General features: G+C 34.4%; 1 long non-coding RNA gene across 1 annotated transcript; it reads left to right on the forward strand.

Annotated features, from left to right (window-relative positions):
- Positions 1-2,567: 2,567 nt before the first annotated feature.
- LOC130015718 (uncharacterized) lies at positions 2,568-5,449 on the forward strand. Its single transcript, XR_008791049.1, has 4 exons — positions 2,568-2,712; positions 2,944-3,020; positions 3,956-4,040; positions 5,261-5,449. It is a non-coding gene; the product is annotated as an uncharacterized LOC130015718 (long non-coding RNA).
- Positions 5,450-12,472: the final 7,023 nt, after the last annotated feature.

The raw sequence follows: 12,472 nt of genomic DNA on the forward strand, positions 1-12,472 counted from the left end.
AATCAGAACCATTTGATCCCAGTGATTATAGACTCGATCCTCTACGATTCTAAAGTTTCAGAATCGGAAACGGTACGCTATTTTCTTCGTTTGAGCCATCGCCGTTGTATCATTCGGTTTGAATTCAGTTTAAAGTCTTATGAACAACATTCAGTAAATTGATTGGTTCTCTTTCGTTTCTAGATCGAAATCAATTCCGTTTGTTTCCGGACGATCTAGACTCGCGTACCTTCGATCCCCCACCTTGATTTCGCAAAACGGTACGTAATCGACCTTGTTTCAATCGCCGTACGTTTTCCGTTTTAAGGTTTCATAATCTGTTTTGCTTGGAGTGTTCTTTACTGCCGAATCCCTTACTTGGCTGGACTATATCTTTGCTGCATTTGAAATTATAAATCACTGCTTAGGTTAGGTGTTTGTTGATATAGCTCAGTTTAAAATCATCCCTTCGTTTTCCGGATTGTTGTTCATCGTTTCTTCTAAAACGAACAAACACAGTGGGTTGGATCATTTCGTATTTATTTTGAATTCATGATTTTGATATGTTGAAATCAAGTAATTATCGGATTAAATCATTAAAGAGTTGTAAAGATTGTTGAATAATGTATTAATGAATTGTGCCTCATAGTTCAGTAACTTGTTTGATGAAGAAAAATGGTGTCTTGGAGGGATTTTGAGTTTAAATGAGGAAGGTGGCTAATTAGCCATTATAGTTATCAAATTGTTTTGTTTAAAACAAATAAATCCTTAACGTTAAACTTTAACTAATAACTTGGATTTTATTTTGATTTATGAATTAAATATGTAAAACGATAATTAATATAATTACTCGGTAATTATATTTAACTTCGAAATTCGATTTGGTATAAATTGGCTAAATTACAATTTAGCCCCTAAACGTTTTTAAAACTTATTTAAGTAAGTTTTTGATTAGTAACGTTATATTTGGTATTAATTATAAACAAAAGTAATTAATTTGATTTTAAATATCAAATTGGCTAAAGTACAATTTAGTCCTTAAATTGGAAAAAGTACAGTTTAGTCTCTAATTGGCTAAAGTACAATTTAGTCCCTAAATTGGCAAAAGTACAATTTAGTCCCTAATTGGCTAAAGTACAATTTAGTCCCTAAACTTTATTAAACTTAAAATGGTTAGATTTTTGGGTTGTAACTTGGGTTACTTGAAATTTAAGTTATTGAGTTCTGTTTTTAAAATGGTTTATTATTTTATGGAATTATTTTATAAATATAAACTCGGGTTTATATTTGATAAACGTTTTGAGTCGGGTTAGACTTGGGTCACCCGACAAGTAAGGTTAGCTTGGTAGTTATTAGTAACTCGGCTAACCCACTATTTGGAAATTAATTATTATTTAAAGATTATTAAATAATATTTATAAATTGGATTTTAAGCGAGAACTCAATAGACTTGTATTAATTGGGCTTTATTACCTATTGGGTATTTCTATGTTGCTTTGGATTGTTTAATTCTGACGTGTTAATTGTGCTAGTCCTATGTGGTATCTAGTACTCTCTAGAGTTAGGGTCTGTTTTTAATAATTATTTTATTTGTCTAGACCCGTCTATTGTTCGTGCTCCAGAGGCGAACCAGGATTAGTTGCTTGCTGGTTTTCACGTGGATTAGCAAGCAATGAGTTTGTACTTACTATTTACCGCTTTATTAAGTAAATTGCTATTTTAATATTAAATATATATACTGTACGTATATTTCGAACTGTTTTTATATTATGGCTTCTAGTTGGAACATGCTACCTAATGGGCATCATTAGGAATGCATGCTGTAATAACCTAAATTTTGAGGTATTACGTGTAGTGCCACGAGACATAATCGTAAAGATTAAGAACGAGAATATCAGATTAATTGGAATTATCGTAGAATAATAATTTAAATGAAAAATTATTATGCGATAAATTGTATTTAATCGAGACAAAAAGGGAATAAAATAAAATAAGTTGGAAAGCCAGAGCTTATAATATTCACGTCAAGGTCCGTGAAATATTATTAATAAATGATCGTCAAAGTTGCGTAAGTATACGAAATCATTTTAGAAGAAAGTTTGACGATTAGTTAAGAATAAGGGTTAAAGTGCAAATTAGCCACTTTAAGGGCTAAAGTGGACTTTTAACCAAAAACTTCCGGAGGAAGTTGTGTTTTACTCTATTTTCTCAAGATAAGAAAATAATATCGATAAAGTGGTTATCGATAGTCATTAATATGAAAATTGGACGAAAAAGTGAGAAAAAGTGCAAATTAGCTCAAAATGGAAATTTGAGCATTTTTGGCCAAAATTGCAAAAATAAATTGTTGAAAAGTGATATTATAAAATATGATACTAATATTATTTATTTGGAAAATAAATAATACGGAATTCATCGAGAATCGAATGATTAAAGGATTAGTGGACTAAATTGGACGAAAAAAAAGTTAAAAGTTAGAGGTTGAGGAGGTGGCAAACTCAAGGACTAAAGGAGACTTTTGTCTCATTTATTTAAGCCACTTGCATATGAGTTTAAACTCAGCAAGCTTATCATTTGCAGCTCCCAAATTTCGTACTCCACCCTTTTTCCATGGAAGATCATCAACCAAATTTCAAAGGAGCATAACTTCTTCGTTTCTCAACGAAATTGGACGATTCTTGTGGCTACGGAACGAGAAGAAGGATAGCTACTGATCTAGCCCTATTTTTCAAGGTAATAATCACATCTTGAGGTTAGGGTTAGGGCTGTAACTTTCGGGTTTGATTAGTTAAAATGGGGATGATGATTCCAATGGTGGAAATGATGTGTATGATGAATAAATTGAGGATTTAAGTTTAGTCTAATGGTTGTTTTGATGTAGGATGAAAGTTTTGAATTGTGTGTGAGGTATATGTTAAGGGTTTTGAGGATTGATTTGGGGATTTTATGTGTTGATGATCATAGGTGTTCTTGAGTTGAATTGAAGCAAAGTTGATGGTGAATTTGAGCTTGAAGTGTTTGGCCATGATCAACAATCCAAGGTGAGGTGAATTCTGAAATTATCTATGTTTTGATTGATATGTTGGATGAGTTTTATGGCTTAGGATTTACTTTTGCTATGATAATGATGATGATTAATAAGTTGGTGTTTTGACCATTGCAATTGTGTTGTGATTGAATGCAATTTGACTTGAAAATGGACAAGGGTTTCGGCCCCTAAACTTGATGGATGAAGTGATGATCAAATGTTGGATTCATGCTTTAATGTGAGTTTATTAGAGCTGAAACAAGTTGAGTTTAATTGATTAAGGTGATGGTGAAGTTTGATGAAAAAAATGATGATAGTATTGGATAATAATGAATGATTTAGGTTGTGTTAGTTTGATGAAACTTAGCTATGAATTATGATTGATAATTGAAGTATTTAGAGGCTGGATTGAATTGGTGTTAGAGTTCTGAAATTGTTAGGTTTAGTTTCAACACTAAATAGTTACGAAACGAGTCGGCGAAAATTAGTTTGACGATTTTGGCAGAATTTTGTACTGCAGAATAGAGGTATTGTGAGAGCAATATCTCGAGTTTTATAACTCGGAATCAAGTTCCGTTTGTTGGCACGGAAACTTTGAGATGTTAACTACAATTGGCTAGCTTTAAGTTTTCTCTAATTCTGCCTCTAAGATTATCAAATTGAGCAAAACATTGTTTTGCTCAGAGCAGGTCTGCAGTTTTAGGACAGCCCTATGTAAAAACCTTATGGGCTAGATTCCGACACCTTCGGGTGCGAATTTCATTCCGAGACCTACACAAAAGTTGTAGGCGACATTCCGAAATTTAAGAATGTCAATTTATTTTTTGGGGTCGGACTATTTTTAGATAAGAGTTTTGTTAGCCGAAGTAGACTAGAAAAATAGCTTTTTTGATAAATTAGTTATACTTAGAAATTTTATTAATTCGTAGCGTTATCGAATTTGCGTAGACTCGAAGAAGCGACTATCGATAAGGCTCGAGGCGAATGGATCGAGATATTGTCAAGCTTATTTGAAGAATTTGGATAGCAAGTGGTGAGTACACTTTAAATTACTCGTTAATATTCATAAAGCCGTATATTTTAATACGACGAGCTATATGAATAAATTATATCATATTATTGAAAAGTAATATATATTGTATGATTTGAAAATGCTTGTTTATCGAATTATGTTATCTTGATAATAACGTATTAAATGGAAAATATCATAAATGCTTAAAATACCGGGGAAGGGTAAAGCAATATAAAATGCAATCAAATGTCAAATGACACACAAGTGTCGATAATATAAGAATAAAGAAATGTAGTACATTCCAATATGTACTATTAAATGAAATCAATACCCTATTGTGCGTGTGTTATAAATGTATGCCCTTAGATTGTATTGTGCATGTCATGGTCCATAAAGGATCAAGAAAACCCAACATAAAGCATCGAAATGATAAATACATGAGATAAGAAAAGTGTACTCTAACATATTCAATAATAAGAACTGAGATACAAGGTGGAACTCGGTAGAATTATCCCGGGACCTGTATCTCATCCATTCTCGATGATAGTCCTCGGAACTCATACGAAATAAAAGTAAGTGCGATACATCGAGAATTAATACGAAACAAGATCGAGACACAATGTGAACAAACACTCCTATTAAATGTCAATAGGAATTATATGAATCGACAGTTAAGTTCAAAAGACTTGCAGGGTGCAGAGTCCGAATGCAGACACGAAGGTAACTCGGTTGAACTATCTCGGGACCTGTGTCTGGTGAGTAACTCGGTTGAACTATCTCGGGACTTACAACTTGGGATTAAGTAGTGGCATGAGTAACTCGGTCGAACTATCTCGGGACTGTGCCACATGGTTAAAGGTAACTCGGTTGAACTATCTCGGGACCCAACCATAAGGACCAAGTCACAAGAGACTTGCCAATGACTTAATTCGATTTAGAATCATGATGATATAACCTAAGATTTAAGATTCGATCGAAAATTATTGCAACAAAACGAGAAAGAAAAAATATCAATACCATAATAAGAAATCAAAGCTGTCAAATATGTATAAACTATAAGTTTATGAAATAAACAAAGAGTTATGAAGAAAAGTAAACAGGGTATGCAATATGATTTCAAAAGAGTATTTTCTATATATAAAATGGGTTTTCAACGGTTTTAACCCTTTATGTGATATTGCGTGTAATTTGGTGAACTCGCTCAGTTTTATACTGACCCCGTTGCTCCTCCCATTTTTCAGGGATAGTATGATATGATTTGAAGAGTCAAGCTTCCGAAGTTTTGATTCTCGAAAGTCATTTGCACAAGAAGTAAAAAAAGGTTTTCATTCTAGCAGTCCGCAGTAGTCTAGATGTTTTTGTCTATGTATTTGTATAACGCATTTTCACTCTGATGCTTTTGTAAAATGGGGTCACATGTATTTTGATATATGAAATATGATTTAATTTGCAAAAGAATTTACACAGGTTTTTAGGCTTGCTACGGGTTTTGGAGCTACCACTCCCATTCCCTAGCGCCGGTCGCGACTCATAAATTTGGGTCGTGACAAAGGTGGTATCAGAGCAATAGTTTAGTGTTCCTAGGCCATTGTTCTCTTGTGATTGGAGTATAGGAAAGAGTCAGTTACTTCCTAGGAACTACTGCGGACTATAGGAATTTCCAGTCATGTCTTTTGAACGTTATCATCGTTTTCATCGATTTTTCAAACGTTTTACAAAGACATCCCCTCTTATATGTGCTACTAGGAGTCGAGTTAGATGTGTGCGCGAGCACAGTATAAGTTTTGTGTTTACTCGAGTAAGCAATACGTTTTCGAGTATCTATAGTCTGCGAAGAGTTGTATACTCTCGAGACTCATATTATATAAGAACGTCGTTATGAATCGCAATGGTTTTGAATTGATTGAATGGTATATGATGGATGAAATATGTATTGCTTTGCAGCGCGATCACTCGGGAGAGTGATATGCTCACAAGTATGTAAGCCTGTGATAATTTATATTATACATGAAATGTATATATTATAATCGATTGTTATGAATAGAAATAGTTCTTATGGTTAAATGCTGCAAAGTTTGCTAAGTCTATGCTGAGTGAAATGCTCGCAAGACATAAGATAGGCGACGTAGCCAAGGAAAATCTAGGGAACATCGATTTTCTTTAGATTCGGCTAACATAGATCGTTTATAGCTACGATAGTGACACGTTAGAATATGTACGACGCGAGTACATGATTCTGAGATTATTAAGTCTAAAATGGGCGAAATACTCATGGGACTTAAAGAACGAACGTATCTATAGAAGGCCTAAAGGAATGAGATAGTTCTTAAGGTTCAGCCTACGCGTACGACGTTTAATTGCGCTGGATGGCGTATACTATGTTTTAAGGAATTCATCAGGATTCCTTATATATAGTATGGCGAAACGAAGAACTACTCGAGCGTGTCCTACGACATAGCAAGTATATGAGACCCGAGAAGAGACCCGAACTAGGAAGGCGAATATACCCAGTCCATTCGGCAAGTAAAGATCGCAAATAAGGCGGAGGTTAAAAGAGATCTAGAGTAGACAAAGTGGGAATGTACAGGCACCAGGAGTGCTGTAATTACCCAGCGATGATAGTAATCAGTTGACAGCAGAAGTAAGTGATATAAGAAATTGTATGCTAATAATGACGCAGTTGATACAAAGACAGTATCCACAAGAAAAGAGAAACACAGATAGAGATTAGATATTGGCATACATGAAGTGGCATCCAAAGGAGATTAACGTATCAAGCAATGCCCTAGATTTTCTAGACATAGTGGAGCAAATTTCTCGTAGACTTTAAGCGGACGAAGGACAAACAGTAAAATTGATAGGGATATCGATGAAAGGTCCAACCAAAGATTATTTTCGACAAATAATTGGACCGATAATGGGTCAATCAACATGGATAGAGTTAGTGACCCGATTTTAGGAATTCTTTCTACGGTTTGCCTTGATTGAGGATAATCAAGAAAAGCAAATATCGTTAACTCGGGGAGCCAAATAAACTCGAGACTATGATATCAAGTTTAATCGGTTGAGTAGGTTTGCCCCAGATTTGATGACAGACCAAGTCCGAATTTATATAAGATTTGTGAGAGGATTAGGACCACATTAGTGGGAAAGTTGACCCAGACTGATAAAAAAAAATCTAATTAGCTTGTTGACAGTGCTAGACAAATGAAAAGTGCACTAGTCCATTCTGAAAAAGGTCAAATAAGAAGTAAACATATGAAGCATGAATATCACACATTTGGATAAATGAGTAAGATGTTAATGATAAGCATAACCCAAGAGTTAATGCTATAGTTAATAGTAACCTAAAGGACGAATTCACCTTGTTGCGAAGAGTAAGGATACAGTGAGAAGGGAAGCAAAGTCTAAAGAAGACTTATGAAAATAAGTTATGAGATGCCAATAAGGTGGCAAAGAGGATTCGAGCAAGATAGTGATCAATAGGATTATGATATCGTGAAGATTATAAAGGATGTTAGTAAGTGCCATAAGAATTGGCAAACTTCTCTGCATGAGAAAGAAAATAGACAAGAGTAAATGGAAGAGAGTTGGTTAACAGACCCGACAGTCAATAATCAAGATAAGTGATAGGCGTGGAAGTAGAGACACTGCCAAAGGCAGCACATGACAAGAAGAGTTGAATGAATTGAAAAACTCATCGAGAAAAAAAAGTGTATTATATAGATTAAAAGACACGATAAAGATTAATTCAAGAATTATGATATGAAATGATTGAGAAGTATAAGGAAAGTAAGGAGATCGGAGGTGATATGATCAGACTCATATGAAGGATAGACAAAAAAAGTAGCCAAGAAGGCTAGAACCATTGGTTCGCAATCGGAAAAAGAAAGTTCCAACTTTGCAAGTTCCATGCACTCGCAATGCTATAGAAGATACTCGAGTAGCTGTCAAGCTAAGACGGATGTATGTTGCCAGTAAGGAGAGGAAGGTCAATATGTGAGGGAATGCAACATCCCATAGGTGACACGAACCAACCATCTCCTTAAACACGGAGTTTGTTACGACGACTTCTGGTTAGACACAACCAGATAAACGATGTAATCAAAACGAATATCATGAAGTCCAAACACTAGAAGCTCAAAAGTGATCAGACCTTTTGAGCTAGCCTAGTGTAAACACGAACGTTTAGGACGTGTCGTTCGAACTACGTCATAATCAGGCGAATAGAGTTACATCCTTACATGTGTAAAGAATGTAAATAGTTGCGAACGATAGAAAGATAATTAATAGATAGTGCAGAGTCTTATGTCGAGAGAAACTTACGTAAACCCCGTTTTATGAAAAGAGAAGTATTTGATCGAAATGAAATGTTTTGAAAAGACATAATTGTGCCGGGACACGATTCATAAAGACATTGCATTGACACGAATAGAATTGCATCATTACATCCATATTGCATTCACTAGTAGGACATGCATCATATACATTGTGTGTCTGAAAAGAAAATAGGAGTGTCATTGCAACTCTTGTGATGAGAGAAGTCATCACACCGGTGCACAATTATGACATGATTTTTGAAATGAAAAGTATCGTGATTTAAAATGGATGAATTTTTAACGTAAGTAAGCTCGGACAGTGACTCTGTATATAGAGGCATAAGACAAGACTGATCATCTTGTTAGGCCTATATGAAAACATACGTATGTAACACGACAAGTATATAGAACGACGAGTAGTGTAATGCGAATCGCAATGTATCGAGATTTGAATTGCAAATCTCTAAGGCGGTCTTGTATATTAAATACAAGAACAACGACGCTACTTTACAAACATGTAAAGTGATAACGGCCACGTTTAAACTCGAAGCACGTTTACCTCTAGGACGAGGAAATCAAACATAGAAGTTAGTTACGTCAGAGGATATGAACCCTACGAACAAACAAACGTTGTTCAAAAAGGTCAAATAAAGAGAATTGATTCATAATAATTAGGAATCAAGTAGTAATAAGATGGTTAGGATTGTTATCATAAGAAGTTACTCGATAAGTATATCGAGACACTTTCACCTAAGAACAGTATTAGATGAACGATCGTATAAACCTAACTGTAAAGACAACATTTGGTGAATAGTTAATCAGAGTATTGCAGTAGAGTAATATTAGAAGATTATGAAAATTCGAGGACGAATTTTTGTAAGGGGGAAAGATTGTAATAACCTAAATTTTGAGGTATTACGTGTAGTGCCACGAGACATAATCGTAAAGATTAAGAACGAGAATATCAGATTAGGATTGGAAAATAAGGACTTAGACCGAAGCGGGTCTATTGGAATTATCGTAGAATAATAATTTAAATGAAAAATTATTATGCGATAAATTGTATTTAATCGAGACAAAAAGGGAATAAAATAAAATAAGTTGGAAAGCCAGAGCTTATAATATTCACGTCAAGGTCCGTGAAATATTATTAATAAATGATCGTCAAAGTTTCGTAAGTATACGAAATCGTTTTAGAAGAAAGTTTGACGATTAGTTAAGAATAAGGGTTAAAGTGCAAATTAGCCACTTTAAGGGCTAAAGTGGACTTTTAACCAAAAACTTCCGAAGGAAGTTGTGTTTTACTCTATTTTCTCAAGATAAGAAAATAATATCGATAAAGTGGTTATCGATAGTCATTAATATGAAAATTGGACGAAAAAGTGAGAAAAAGTGCAAATTAGCTCAAAATGGAAATTTGAGCGTTTTTGGCCAAAATTGCCAAAATAAATTGTTGAAAAGTGATATTATAAAATATGATACTAATATTATTTATTTGGAAAATAAATAATACAGAATTCATCGAGAATCGAATGATTAAAGGATTAGTGGACTAAATTGGACGAAAGAAAAGTTAAAAGTTAGAGGTTGAGGAGGTGGCAAACTCAAGGATTAAAGGAGACTTTTGTCTCATTTATCTAAGCCACTTGCATATGAGTTTAAACTCAGCAAGCTTATCATTTGCAGCTCCCAAATTTCGTACTCCACCCTTTTTCCATGGAAGATCATCAACCAAATTTCAAAGGAGCATAACTTCTTCGTTTCTCAACGAAATTGGACGATTCTTGTGGCTACGGAACGAGAAGAAGGATAGCTACTGATCTAGCCCTATTTTTAAAGGTAATAATCACATCTTGAGGTTAGGGTTAGGGCTGTAACTTTCGAGTTTGATTAGTTAAAATGGGGATGATGATTCCAATGGTGGAAATGATGTGTATGATGAATAAATTGAGGATTTAAGTTAAGTCTAATGGTTGTTTTGATGTAGGATGAAAGTTTTGAATTGTGTGTGAGGTATATGTTAAGGGTTTTGAGGATTGATTTGGGAATTTTATGTGTTGATGATCATAGGTGTTCTTGAGTTGAATTGAAGCAAAGTTGATGGTGAATTTGAGCTTGAAGTGTTTGGCTGGATTGAATTGGTGTTAGAGTTCTGAAATTGTTAGATTTAGTTTCAACACTAAATAGTTACGAAACGAGTCGGCGAAAATTAGTTTGACGATTTTGGCAGAATTTTGTACTGCAGAATAGAGGTATTGTGAGAGCAATATCTCGAGTTTTATAACTCGGAATCAAGTTCCGTTTGTTGGCACGGAAACTTTGAGATGTTAACTACAATTGGCTAGCTTTAAGTTTTCTCTAATTCTGCCTCTAAGATTATCAAATTGAGCAAAACATTGTTTTGCTCAGAGCAGGTCTGCAGTTTTAGGACAGCCCTATGTAAAAACCTTATGGGCTAGATTCCGACACCTTCGGGTGCGAATTTCATTCCGAGACCTACACAAAAGTTGTAGGAGACATTCCGAACTTTAAGAATGTCAATTTTGTTTTGGGGTCGGACTATTTTTAGATAAGAGTTTTGTTAGCCGAAGTAGACTAGAAAAATAGCTTTTTTGATAAATTAGTTATACTTAGAAATTTTATTAATTCGTAGCGTTATCGAATTTGCGTAGACTCGAAGAAGCGACTATCGATAAGGCTCGAGGCGAATGGATCGAGATATTGTCAAGCTTATTTGAAGAATTTGGATAGCAAGTGGTGAGTACACTTTAAATTACTCGTTAATATTCATAAAGCCGTATATTTTAATACGACGAGCTATATGAATAAATTATATCATATTATTGAAAAGTAATATATATTGTATGATTTGAAAATGCTTGTTTATCGAATTATGTTATCTTGATAATAACGTATTAAATGGAAAATATCATAAATGCTTAAAATACCGGGGAAGGGTAAAGCAATATAAAATGCAATCAAATGTCAAATGACACACAAGTGTCGATAATATAAGAATAAAGAAATGTAGTACATTCCAATATGTACTATTAAATGAAATCAATACCCTATTGTGCGTGTGTTATAAATGTATGCCCTTAGATTGTATTGTGCATGTCATGGTCCATAAAGGATCAAGAAAACCCAACATAAAGCATCGAAATGATAAATACATGAGATAAGAAAAGTGTACTCTAACATATTCAATAATAAGAACTGAGATATAAGGTGGAACTCGGTAGAATTATCCCGGGACCTGTATCTCATCCATTCTCGATGATAGTCCTCGGAACTCATACGAAATAAAAGTAAGTGCGATACATCGAGAATTAATACGAAACAAGATCGAGACACAATGTGAACAAACACTCCTATTAAATGTCAATAGGAATTATATGAATCGACAGTTAAGTTCAAAAGACTTGCAGGGTGCAGAGTCCGAATGCAGACACGAAGGTAACTCGGTTGAACTATCTCGGGACCTGTGTCTGGTGAGTAACTCGGTTGAACTATCTCGGGACTTACAACTTGGGATTAAGTAGTGGCATGAGTAACTCGGTCGAACTATCTCGGGACTGTGCCACATGGTTGAAGGTAACTCGGTTGAACTATCTCGGGACCCAACCATAAGGACCAAGTCACAAGAGACTTGCCAGTGATTTAATTCGATTTAGAATCATGATGATATAACCTAAGATTTAAGATTCGATCGAAAACTAGTGCAACAAAACGAGAAAGAAAAAATATCAATACCATAATAAGAAATCAAAGCTGTCAAATATGTATAAACTATAAGTTTATGAAATAAACAAAGAGTTATGAAGAAAAGTAAACAGGGTATGCAATATGATTTCAAAAGAGTATTTTCTATATATAAAATGGGTTTTCAACGGTTTTAACCCTTTATGTGATATTGCGTGTAATTTGGTGAACTCGCTCAGTTTTATACTGACCCCGTTGCTCCTCCCATTTTTCAGGGATAGTATGATATGATTTGAAGAGTCAAGCTTCCGAAGTTTTGATTCTCGGAAGTCATTTGCACAAGAAGTAAAAAAAGGTTTTCATTCTAGCAGTCCGCAGTAGTCTAGATGTTTTTGTCTATGTATTTGTATAACGCATTTTCACTCTGATGCT

The sequence above is a fragment of the Mercurialis annua genome, linkage group LG6, assembly GCF_937616625.2.
Source record: "Mercurialis annua linkage group LG6, ddMerAnnu1.2, whole genome shotgun sequence".
NCBI classification, from domain to species: domain Eukaryota; kingdom Viridiplantae; phylum Streptophyta; class Magnoliopsida; order Malpighiales; family Euphorbiaceae; genus Mercurialis; species Mercurialis annua.